General features: G+C 29.9%; 1 protein-coding gene across 1 annotated transcript in view; it reads left to right on the top strand.

Moving 5' to 3' along the window:
• The first annotated feature begins 984 nt into the window (after window positions 1–984).
• The window catches only part of LOC100169186 (neurexin-1), a 285,341-nt gene continuing 275,885 nt past the window's right edge, over window positions 985–10,440 (top strand). Inside the window, exon 1 of the mRNA XM_029490369.1 lies at window positions 985–1,472. The gene's annotated coding sequence lies outside the window, so the exon portion shown is untranslated. The remainder of the gene's footprint in view (window positions 1,473–10,440) is intronic.

Raw genomic sequence — 10,440 nt, 5'->3', positions numbered from 1 at the left:
CCGTATGACGACAAGACAAATCAACCGTTTTAAACCAAAAAATATGTAGCATATTTTGGTATTCGCCAAAAATTAGGAGAAAAAAATTATTGTCCTAGTTCAGAAACTGCTCATCATGCATGATATGTTTTACAAACACAGTTATTTAGACTCTCGGATCTGCATATCAATTACATTTATAGTTTTTTTAAAAAAAAATACTATTAGGTAATATTATGTCACCTGAGCTCTAATTACGTGGCATATTTTTGACGCAATTTGTGTAGCGTATTAATACGACACGAACAACAACAAAAACTAAAACTATAGTTCAACTATAATAGCTCCTTAACTACAACTATAATAGCTCCTTAACTACAACTATATACGTCCATGCGACGTCGATATGCCACGACGGTTAGTGTGCGCGTGTAAGTACCGCGAACAACCCATCGCACGCCTAAAATCATATTATTTTATTATATTATATGGTTTGGTGGCTGTAGCGACGACGTCGCGTTGTCCTCGACCGCGCCGCATAGCGTCGTTGGTGTGAGTGTGTGTAAAAGCTCGCGAGAACCGTTGGCGGGTGGGTGATGTGGGTGGGTGGAAGGGTCGGGGGCGGGCTTGCGGCGGTGGTGGACGTTGCGTGCACGCGTGCTTGCGCACGGGCGGGTGAGGTGGGTCGGCGGTGTGGCGGTGATCGTACGTAAACCGCCGTAGTAAAGCCCGTCGTAAGGGTCGCCGCCCGCGCCGTCGCTCTAACGACGGTATATTATACGCACGCCGCCGCCGCCGCTGTTTTCATAGTGGAAAGTCCGCGCGTGTGTACACCCCCGCCGCCGTCCGGCCGAACCGCGCGCACCCGTCCCGCGGTCGGCCGGCGTCGCCCAACCGTCGGCCGCCGTCGTGTGGACAACGCGCGCAGGGTGGCCGGTGGCAGAGGGGGCGAGTATGAACGCGACGACGACCGCGCGCGCCGCGTCACGTCCGCCGCCCGTCACGCCAGCAGTCCGTAGTAGTCGTCTGTCCGCTTCCGCGTTGTCCGTTCGTTCGGTCGTCCGTCCGTCTGTCCGCGTGATCACCGTATACTCGCACGGCGTCCTGTCCGATCCCGGGAGACTTCGTCTGATTGTCTCGCACAAACGTGAATCGTTCCGGTTCGTCTTGTCGATTTTTTTTCCTTTACTTTCGATTTTCGACCCCGCCGAACTATTTTTCACGTCTTCGTGCACCGAGCGTGAAACTTTCGCGTGATCAATTCGCGAGCGCCGTCGCTCTGCACTTTCTTCTGTCCCCCTTCCCATTCCCCCAAAAAAAAACTACCACGACCCGGTTTACTGTCGTACGGGACACGACACGTCCGATAGTGACGAGCGAAACGATCTTCGGACGTCTTTGCACCGGAAGAGTGGCCGCTGCGGTAGCCAGCGTCGTCTACGGGTGGCTTATCGGCTAGCACTTACGGCCAGTACAACCGTTTCGTGACACACGTGAGTAACGACACTCTGGTATGACATCGTATAGATGTAATTATATTATTATGTAATATAATATAATACAATTATTGACGTTGGCGCGTGTCTAGTCGAAAGGATATCATATTGTAATATAGTAGGTATTATACCTATTATACGGCGTGTTGTGTGCATCACACCTATACAATAATTGACTTCAAGTGCTAACGGACAAAATATACCTAGGTACTAACGGTTCTGGTAGATGATTGTTCCATGACATCGAATCATTGTTAGTTATTCGACGGTTTTTCTTCTTTTTAAATCGTATTTGCTGTAAGCCACTACTGATAAGGTGCGCCGAGTTCCACGAACGGTTACAGTCATGTGCTCGATTTTCCCCGCCATTATTCAAACGAAACGTGTGGATTGACTTTTTCGTTGTGATGTCGAAACCGGCCGCCGGTGGATCGTAAGACATCATAATGTCAACGGCGACAAATCAAAGACGCCTTTATACGTAATCACGCATAACGCTGTTTTCGTGCCCTCTCTAGGTTTACCCTCTCCTCCTTTTTTTCTCCACCCGCGGTTCCGCGAACGATAAACTCCCGCTGGTTTATGGTTTCTTGGAAACACTTATCGCGAGTCGTTGTCAGGGCATTTCACTGTTACCTGCCCTCAAACACAATAATATTATTATAATGTAAACGGTTACTTAGAACCATGACGAAATTATATTGTTATCTATTTATAGTAATAATAATAAAAGTTATCTTTTAAAAGAAAATATATAATGCCAACCATTGGATGAAAAATTTCGTTACTTATTGACCAATGGTTTAAGGCATTTATTATTTTTATATTAACACAGTTGTTTTGATTTAAAATAAGTTTTCGTGTTTTTATTTTTATACGTTACGTTTGAATACAATATTAATCCAAATACGTATAGATATAATATTGTCTTTGGAATTTAGTTTTTTTCGACATATTATTATCCATATGATAAATGGTCCATAATATATGCAAGCAATTTATTAGGTTATAACATTTAGTTTGCTAACAGTGAGGTATCGCGAGTATTTTTTTATATTAACATGATGAAAGGTTAACAATAATAAATTATTTTTTATCGTAATTGCGGTTATTAATTATTGTAATATTTGATTGAAATCACAATAATAAATATTGTAAAGTATAATATTATAATTATATCTACCTAATATTTTTACTATAACTCGTTTTTTCCACTTTCATTCAGTACCTATGAAAGTATATCGTACCAAAGAAATGTATCTCGAGTACACAACGGTATTTTTGTTTAACCTACTAATTTTGATATGTTTCGCAACAAATTAGGTACAAAATAAGCCCTATATAGTTTTACTGGATTTGGATTTTAAACAATGTAAATTTAGGCGAGATTTATAAGTTAAAAAGTTTTGTAGTTACAGTAATGTAGTTTCAAACACGATACTCAGCGAGTACAAAGTATAAACAAAATGAAATGTATACATTCATTTTTCAATTTTATTAACACTATTAACCAATTGACACGTATAAACGCGTAATACAATGTTACTAAGTGAGTAATATAGATAAAATATACCAAAAATGTACTGCAGAAAATACTAAATAGATAATTTTGTGTAAATTATGCGTGGTAGAATTCATCGGAGGAATGCACGTCCAGATTAGACCAAACCCTTTAATGAATAATTTTGCATTTCCCGAAAAGAATTTGAAAGCTGGTGCAGTAAAATCTTGATAATCCGACGATAAATACATTGAATAAACTTTCTGTGTGATTACTGAATAGTTAAAACAAAGTTTGTTTTTATAATAAGTAATTATGACTATTACGATATTATAAACGTACGTCATATTGTAATCATGGTTTTATTATTTAAATGTTTTTATATTATTACATCTGCCTTTATAATACTTTATTGTGATCTATCAATTTCTAATATCTCAAAAAAAATATTATGCTTATAGACGACTATAATATTTACCTGATATATAGACGATTCACAGATCATATTATGCACGGTCCATATAATCTACAGGTCGGTAGATACTATATATGTTGACTAGAACAAAAGTTTGACTACAGTAAAATGTAGAAAACAAAGTTCAAAGTTGGGAATAATTATATTGGAAAATTACAAGATGTGTGTAGGTACCATATAGAACAATTATTATTTTTATGTAATTGTTAATTCACAATAATATTTAACAAACTACCATTAGTTTTTATAGTTTTTTTTTTTTGATAAAATTGAATAAGAATAATATTGTGACACAGCGTGTATGTGCAATGAAATACATACGTCAAATTATTAAAATTTATACATTAAAAAAAAAAAAAACATACGCAGTGCGCATTTATCTCGATGGAAAACACTCTTTCAAATTATATTATATTGGAGTGAATGGGTGATATACCTACATGCGCCGTTATCCAAAGATAATACTATACTCTGGGCTCTTTTGTCATTCGACCCACCGAATTCGTACTTTCCCCAAATATTTCATTGTCGGCCGTAGTAATAAAATAACGATGCACACCTAGTATACGTGATCAATGTATAGAATATTTGGATAACTATAAAATTCTATATACTATGAAAAATACGATCGTGAACTATGTACCTACTACTTGTATTTATATGTCCCGTGACTATTTTAACAAGGCATTACTTGAATTTCTCATGCCTCAACAACATAGACACACACACTATATCATGTAAATTGTAAATAAATTAAAACGGAGATATTCATATATATAATAAATATATAGATATCAAATTTAATCCTACTAGTTTGAAAATTCTATTTTTGTATAATATATATATAGATGATAATAATAATAATAAGTATAATAATGAAAAGTCTTAAGTCAATACGACTCGTATTTTATGAATTACGACAAAATAACTAAAATCGTTATTTTTGGCTTAACATTGAATTTTGTTGTCCATTACAAACTTAATATATCCATATGAAAAAATTGTGAAAATTTTTTATTGTATTTGTGTTATTTAGGTGTATGTCCCTATAATAAAATCTTACGAGAATCCTTGTATTACATTTTAAAGTCCATGTTATCAAAATTTAAAACTGCATACGGTTTTAGGATTTTCGTCAACATATTATAATTTTGAATACTCATAAAAATAAATTGTGAATATATATTTTAATTGTTTTTAAAATTACTATAAGATAAACTTATATAGGATCTTTCTTCCATTTTAAAAGCTTTTTGACCTAGTCTAAAAATGTGTATCAAGTATAAATGGAAAAATTTTAATTCCTATAAACTGCACAGATATAGTGAGAATATATTTTGACATTTATATCATAGTTTCTAGACAATTTTAATATCAATATTTTGAGAAAAATTTAAGTCTCAGTGGATTTTTATTTTTAAATTACAATTTATAACAAAAACAAAATATCAATTTTATCGAATACTACATTGGAGTAAAAAAAAAGCAAATTTTGCATGATTTAAAAATGCACTGGGATTTGGGAAATACCAACTCAATATACGTTAATATTTAAAATAGCCTAAAATTTAAAATTGTATTCGGAGAATCTGCACTAAATAATAAATGTGTCTAGTGTTCGTCCTACCATTACGAGCCACAAGTCCCAGGTCCGTAATCTTCTGGTTTAAATAACTTTACAAATACTTATCCAAAACCTTTATTGGCTGCAGAAATACTGAAATCTGATGAGGTTCTAATCCCACATGGTCCGACCGTGGTAAGCGTAGTCAACGATACCTACTCACAATGACTGAGTAGCCGTGTTCATTCTGTTGGTAGTCAAATGAAATGTTCCCAACGGCCGTTTTCTTCGTGTCCGTCTCCACCATCTGACTCAATCGGACGGTTTTCGGTTTTTCCTTTTTCATTTTATCGCATTCACAAGTGTGTGTGTGTGTATAATATTGTATAGTGAAATACAATGTGAAATAAAATTTAGAACACGAATCTCGATCTATAACCAATCATTTCACGTTGCGTAAAGTTGTGTGAAGTGCTATGTAGGGTCAAAACAAGTTTTGATCATTTCAAAACCGACGATAATATGTGCGCCTTTTTCCCTAGGGTTACGTCAAGGAAGAACGCACAAAGTATCCTATATGACCCACAGGTTTCTGTGTATATAGTATATTATGCATCTAAAATTGTATTCAGAATTTAGAACTTTACGCATTTGCATGGTATAAATAGGTAGGATTGAGGAAATCCAGCTATAATCATATAACGTGATCTGTGACAACTTTTTAGTAGACCACTATAAACTATTATGGCATATTATTATAAGTCAGATACATAGGTAAGCGAATTGTTGTGATATATTATCTTAATTCGTAAAAATGTCTTATACTATAGTATATTAACTATGCTATAGGTATATCCTTTTGTTCACGGACTGGCAGTCAAACCAAATATATCGGTATTCTAACGGTTACAAATATGTCTAATATAATATACCAATATAATAAGTGCACTATGCTAAAAAATAGGAAAACCTCTGATATATCAAATATAATTTTTATTTCCATAAATGGCTTATTCAATTTTACGATATAATATTATGATGTATGCTAATATCACTAAATTTCAATATTTATTCCAAATTAGCGCAAATGTTTTATTGCAATTTTAGACCCAAGTTGTATTTAAAATTATTAACCAATTTTAAGTACAATTTTTAAAATCCATGCATGTCTTATTAATATGTTTGTGTTGATAAGTTTTTAAAATTGTTGGTACAATAAATTACCAAAATATACTCCATTTACCTGGTGTTAGCTTATAAATATACAAATTAAAACTAATTTATTCGATACTTAGTACCTACCTACCTATTTGTTAAATGTATAGGTTGTAAATAAAAATCTAAATGCTTAAAAATATAGTTTGTAGTTAAAAATCATATTGTTAAAATAATTATAACAGAAAAACATTTTATAGTAATATTTATAACAAAATAAATATAAATAAAAATAAATTTATTGAAATTAAAATATTTATTGTGTTTAAGAACTTTATCAGAAGAACCACCTATACTATTTTATTTGATGTAGGTACGTGTTAATAATACTAAAACTGATAACTGAATTATTTATATAATATATATTATCTATATTTATCTACATAATATTATATTATATAATATGTTCTATAATAATTATTATCTATCATTATATTTGATTTGGATGCATTTATCAAAATAAATAGTTTATTATAATGGTGCAACTGCACCACATTAAATTATCATAACATCCTTGAAACCGTAAAGTATGCACTATAATATAACATTATATATTAGTATACATATTTGTCATATTAATGGTAATAAATTCAGTCTAAGTAATCACTTTGTTGAGAATAAATATCTATTACGTCCTATTATATCTTATTGACATCTTTCATCGATAAGATATAGATAATTGTATACGCTAGGCACAGAAAAATGTTATTTACTTTTATTTAGAGAAGATAATGATAATCGCTTTTATCTAGATAGTAATATATTTTAATAATTAGTGATGATATGGAATACAACAAATTTGAACAATTTCTAAGTTTGCCATCTTGAGCTTTCAGTATACAATTTTTTAAATTAGGTATTGGATTATTGGAATAGTACCGTTAAATTCAAGTACTATTTAATTTAATATTAAACGCTCAGAACAAAAAATCTAAAATCACTTATTTTATATATTAAAATCCTCAAACTCTATTATTGTACTATATCATTGTAATGTATACATACGGTGTAAATTTTAAGAATTTTAATAATTATTTATCTTGGGAATAACTTCGGGAATAACTTAAGTCACATGATTGGCCAAATTCTTGATTTTTAAAATTTGTAAAAGTCTTCAAATATTATGTCTCAAAAGTATAAAAATACTATAGTAAATTCAATTTGGCTTAAGTGCAATTTGGTTTGTATACATGCCCTCGATCGATACCTTTTAGTAAAAAATATGAATGTTATTCATGAAAAATTATTATTTTCCTGAGGTTGATTTAAATTTCAAATTCAATTTAGCTAGGTAAGGAAATTTGTTATCTATGTTAACCGTTAGAGAACTGATACAGTAGTTATCTCAATAAATATTAACACTGTATGTAATAATTAGCAATATTTATATATTATAAATACTGATAATATTTTGATGAAGAAATACTGAAATATAATAAAATATAATATAGAACAAAATATCATCCATTAAGCTATAAACAATTCTAATTGTTTGGGAATATAACTAAAATAATTATAGTTGTATTTGTTTGTATAACAAAATACATTTTTTTTTTTTTAATAAATAGGTAATAATGAAATTCTCAAACAGTTTTTAAAAATATTTAATAGGCCACTGCAGTATGTTTATTGTGTATTTCATATAAAATATTTAGTTTGAATATTGCTCTTATTCAGCCGACAAACTTGATTAATGTGATGTATCATTTCAGTCACAATATTTGTTATATATTCATATCCCATGTGCATGTATCAAATCATCATTAATAATGAGTTTTTAAAAAATATAAACAAATACATTCATATATATATATATATAAATATATATATTATATTCAAACATTTATTTAAATTATTGATATCATCATTATTTAAAATTCGCATTGATGTATTGAGGTTGGAAATGACAGAATGATAAATTTATCTTTTTAAACTTGTATGGGTAATAATGAAAATGTTGTTTTTATTTAAACGTGATTTTTAGACGTTGGACGGTAGGTAATAGTTTAAAAGTTTAACTTTCGCAAAGAATATTATACAAAAATTATTAATTTTTCTCTAAAATTTTGTTTTTACTATCATTGTTACATTTAATTCCCATTTTCAGTTTTAAAATAGGTATTTGATAAAAAAAGTAGTAAGTAGGTTAGTAAAAAAAAAAAAAACAAAATTTAGTAAGGTTAAGACAAAACAAATATATCGATATTCTGATATACCAGATAATATTAAAAATGATTTCATTACATTATTGTTTTAGTGATTATAGTGATTTTTGAACCCACTTATATCAATCAGTAAAAAATGTATAGCTAAAATGCGTAAAAATATTTACTGGGGACGATCTTAAAAAAAAAAAATACCTTTCATGCATAAAAATATGTAAAATGTTTATAAAATACTTAATATAAACCCAAGTGTTAATAATATCATTTTATAATTGTTGAGCTGTAATAGTTATTATTAGAAGCTTATATAAAAAAAAAAATAGTATAATAGTATATATATCTTATTTTAGCTTATAGTTAACAAAGATATATTTTGTATAAATCTTATGTTTTGTCATACCTAAGCTTTTAATTACTTGATTACTGGTCAACTATATAAGCACCCAACGCTAAAATTATATAAATATAATTTTGGTTATATATTTTTTTAAATTTTATTAGTCTAGAGATAGGAACTTCTTGCTCTAAAAAATGTACATATTTTACTATTTCATTATACAAAAATGTAAGTAATATTTTGTAATTTATTTAAATACTAATATAAATGTATTTTGCAATTACAGAATGATATCATTATAATTCTTAGTTATCATCGACAAATACGAAGTGCAAACCATATCGTAAGGAATACTACCAATTACCAATTATTTGATGATACGTTCATATTTACGACACTTGTGCGTAGATATGCTGTTGAACAATGTAAATCAAAAAACAGATAAGCGTATGATATGTGGCATAGGTAGGTACTATACATCACGTGAATTTAACATTAAATATGCTGACAAAATAAGATATAAGAACTTTTTATTATACATTTCATGTTATAGATTTGACTTGAATTTAAATAAAAAATTTTTTTCTTAATAGGTACCTAAAAAATTTGAACTCATATTATATTTATTTTTAAAATATCCTCCAAAAAACTAGATAATGGCTAACTAGCATAAACTTTAAAATATGCAAAGTAATAATTTAAACTTAGAACTCTTAAATCCTAAATAGAATTTTTATTTAACTATAATTTTTATAAAACTATAAAAAAAACACTCAAAATATGCTTGGAATCGATATATTTAATTACTACTTAACAATAATATTATACTAGGTAAAATTAATTAGATTACTGTAATACAGTATGTTTATAGATACTATTTGAGTTATTGCGGTCTACAATGATTGTAAGACAAATAAGAGAAAGTTATAAATACAATTAAACGTCAATTGCTGTGAGTATACTATTATACCAAAGGTAAATACTTCCACCAATATGTTATACAATTTCGTAAATCCATATAATTCTACTTTTAGTTTTGGGCAGGTAATATTGTTGGTATTGAGAATATGTATTATCATTTATTGCTTTCTTTACCACTGTTTTCAAAACTGGGTTTATTTCTGAGTATTTATATTTGTTATAAAATACAATGTTGATCACGGATTTACACTATTCATATTAACCCGATTGATCTATCAATATTATACTATTAATTATAATTTATAACCATTATGATTCCTGTACTACCTGTCTTGCTCTCGAGACAATAATATTATCTCCGCCTCACATGACTAGTCCATTTTCACAACCTAAACAATGTGAAATTACATCATGACTATAGCAGTAGTTAATGTGAAATTAATTCTACACGAATCTTCAGGTTTTGAACCCATCAAAAAGGTTAGTGTTGTTAACATAGTGCTAGAACACCGGTGATCGTAAATACCTAATTCAGACGAAACTAGTGTTTATCATTACATGTTTTACGCATCTGTATATTATAGGTAAATAATTTTTTACATCGCATTTTAAATTTTAAATTTTAAATTTTTTCTAAGTATCACAAGTAAAACGAGTACGTAAGTCCAAACCTAGACTAGGGGTAAGCTTTTAAAATATATTTGTCTACCTTTTTATAATTTTTAATTAAATAAAAGTATTGTAACTGAGATTGAAAATATCCATATCAACTTTTCTTTACTTAGTT

This window comes from Acyrthosiphon pisum, chromosome X (assembly GCF_005508785.2).
Source record: "Acyrthosiphon pisum isolate AL4f chromosome X, pea_aphid_22Mar2018_4r6ur, whole genome shotgun sequence".
Lineage (NCBI taxonomy): Eukaryota > Metazoa > Arthropoda > Insecta > Hemiptera > Aphididae > Acyrthosiphon > Acyrthosiphon pisum.
This window is presented reverse-complemented; position numbering and strand designations above follow the sequence as displayed.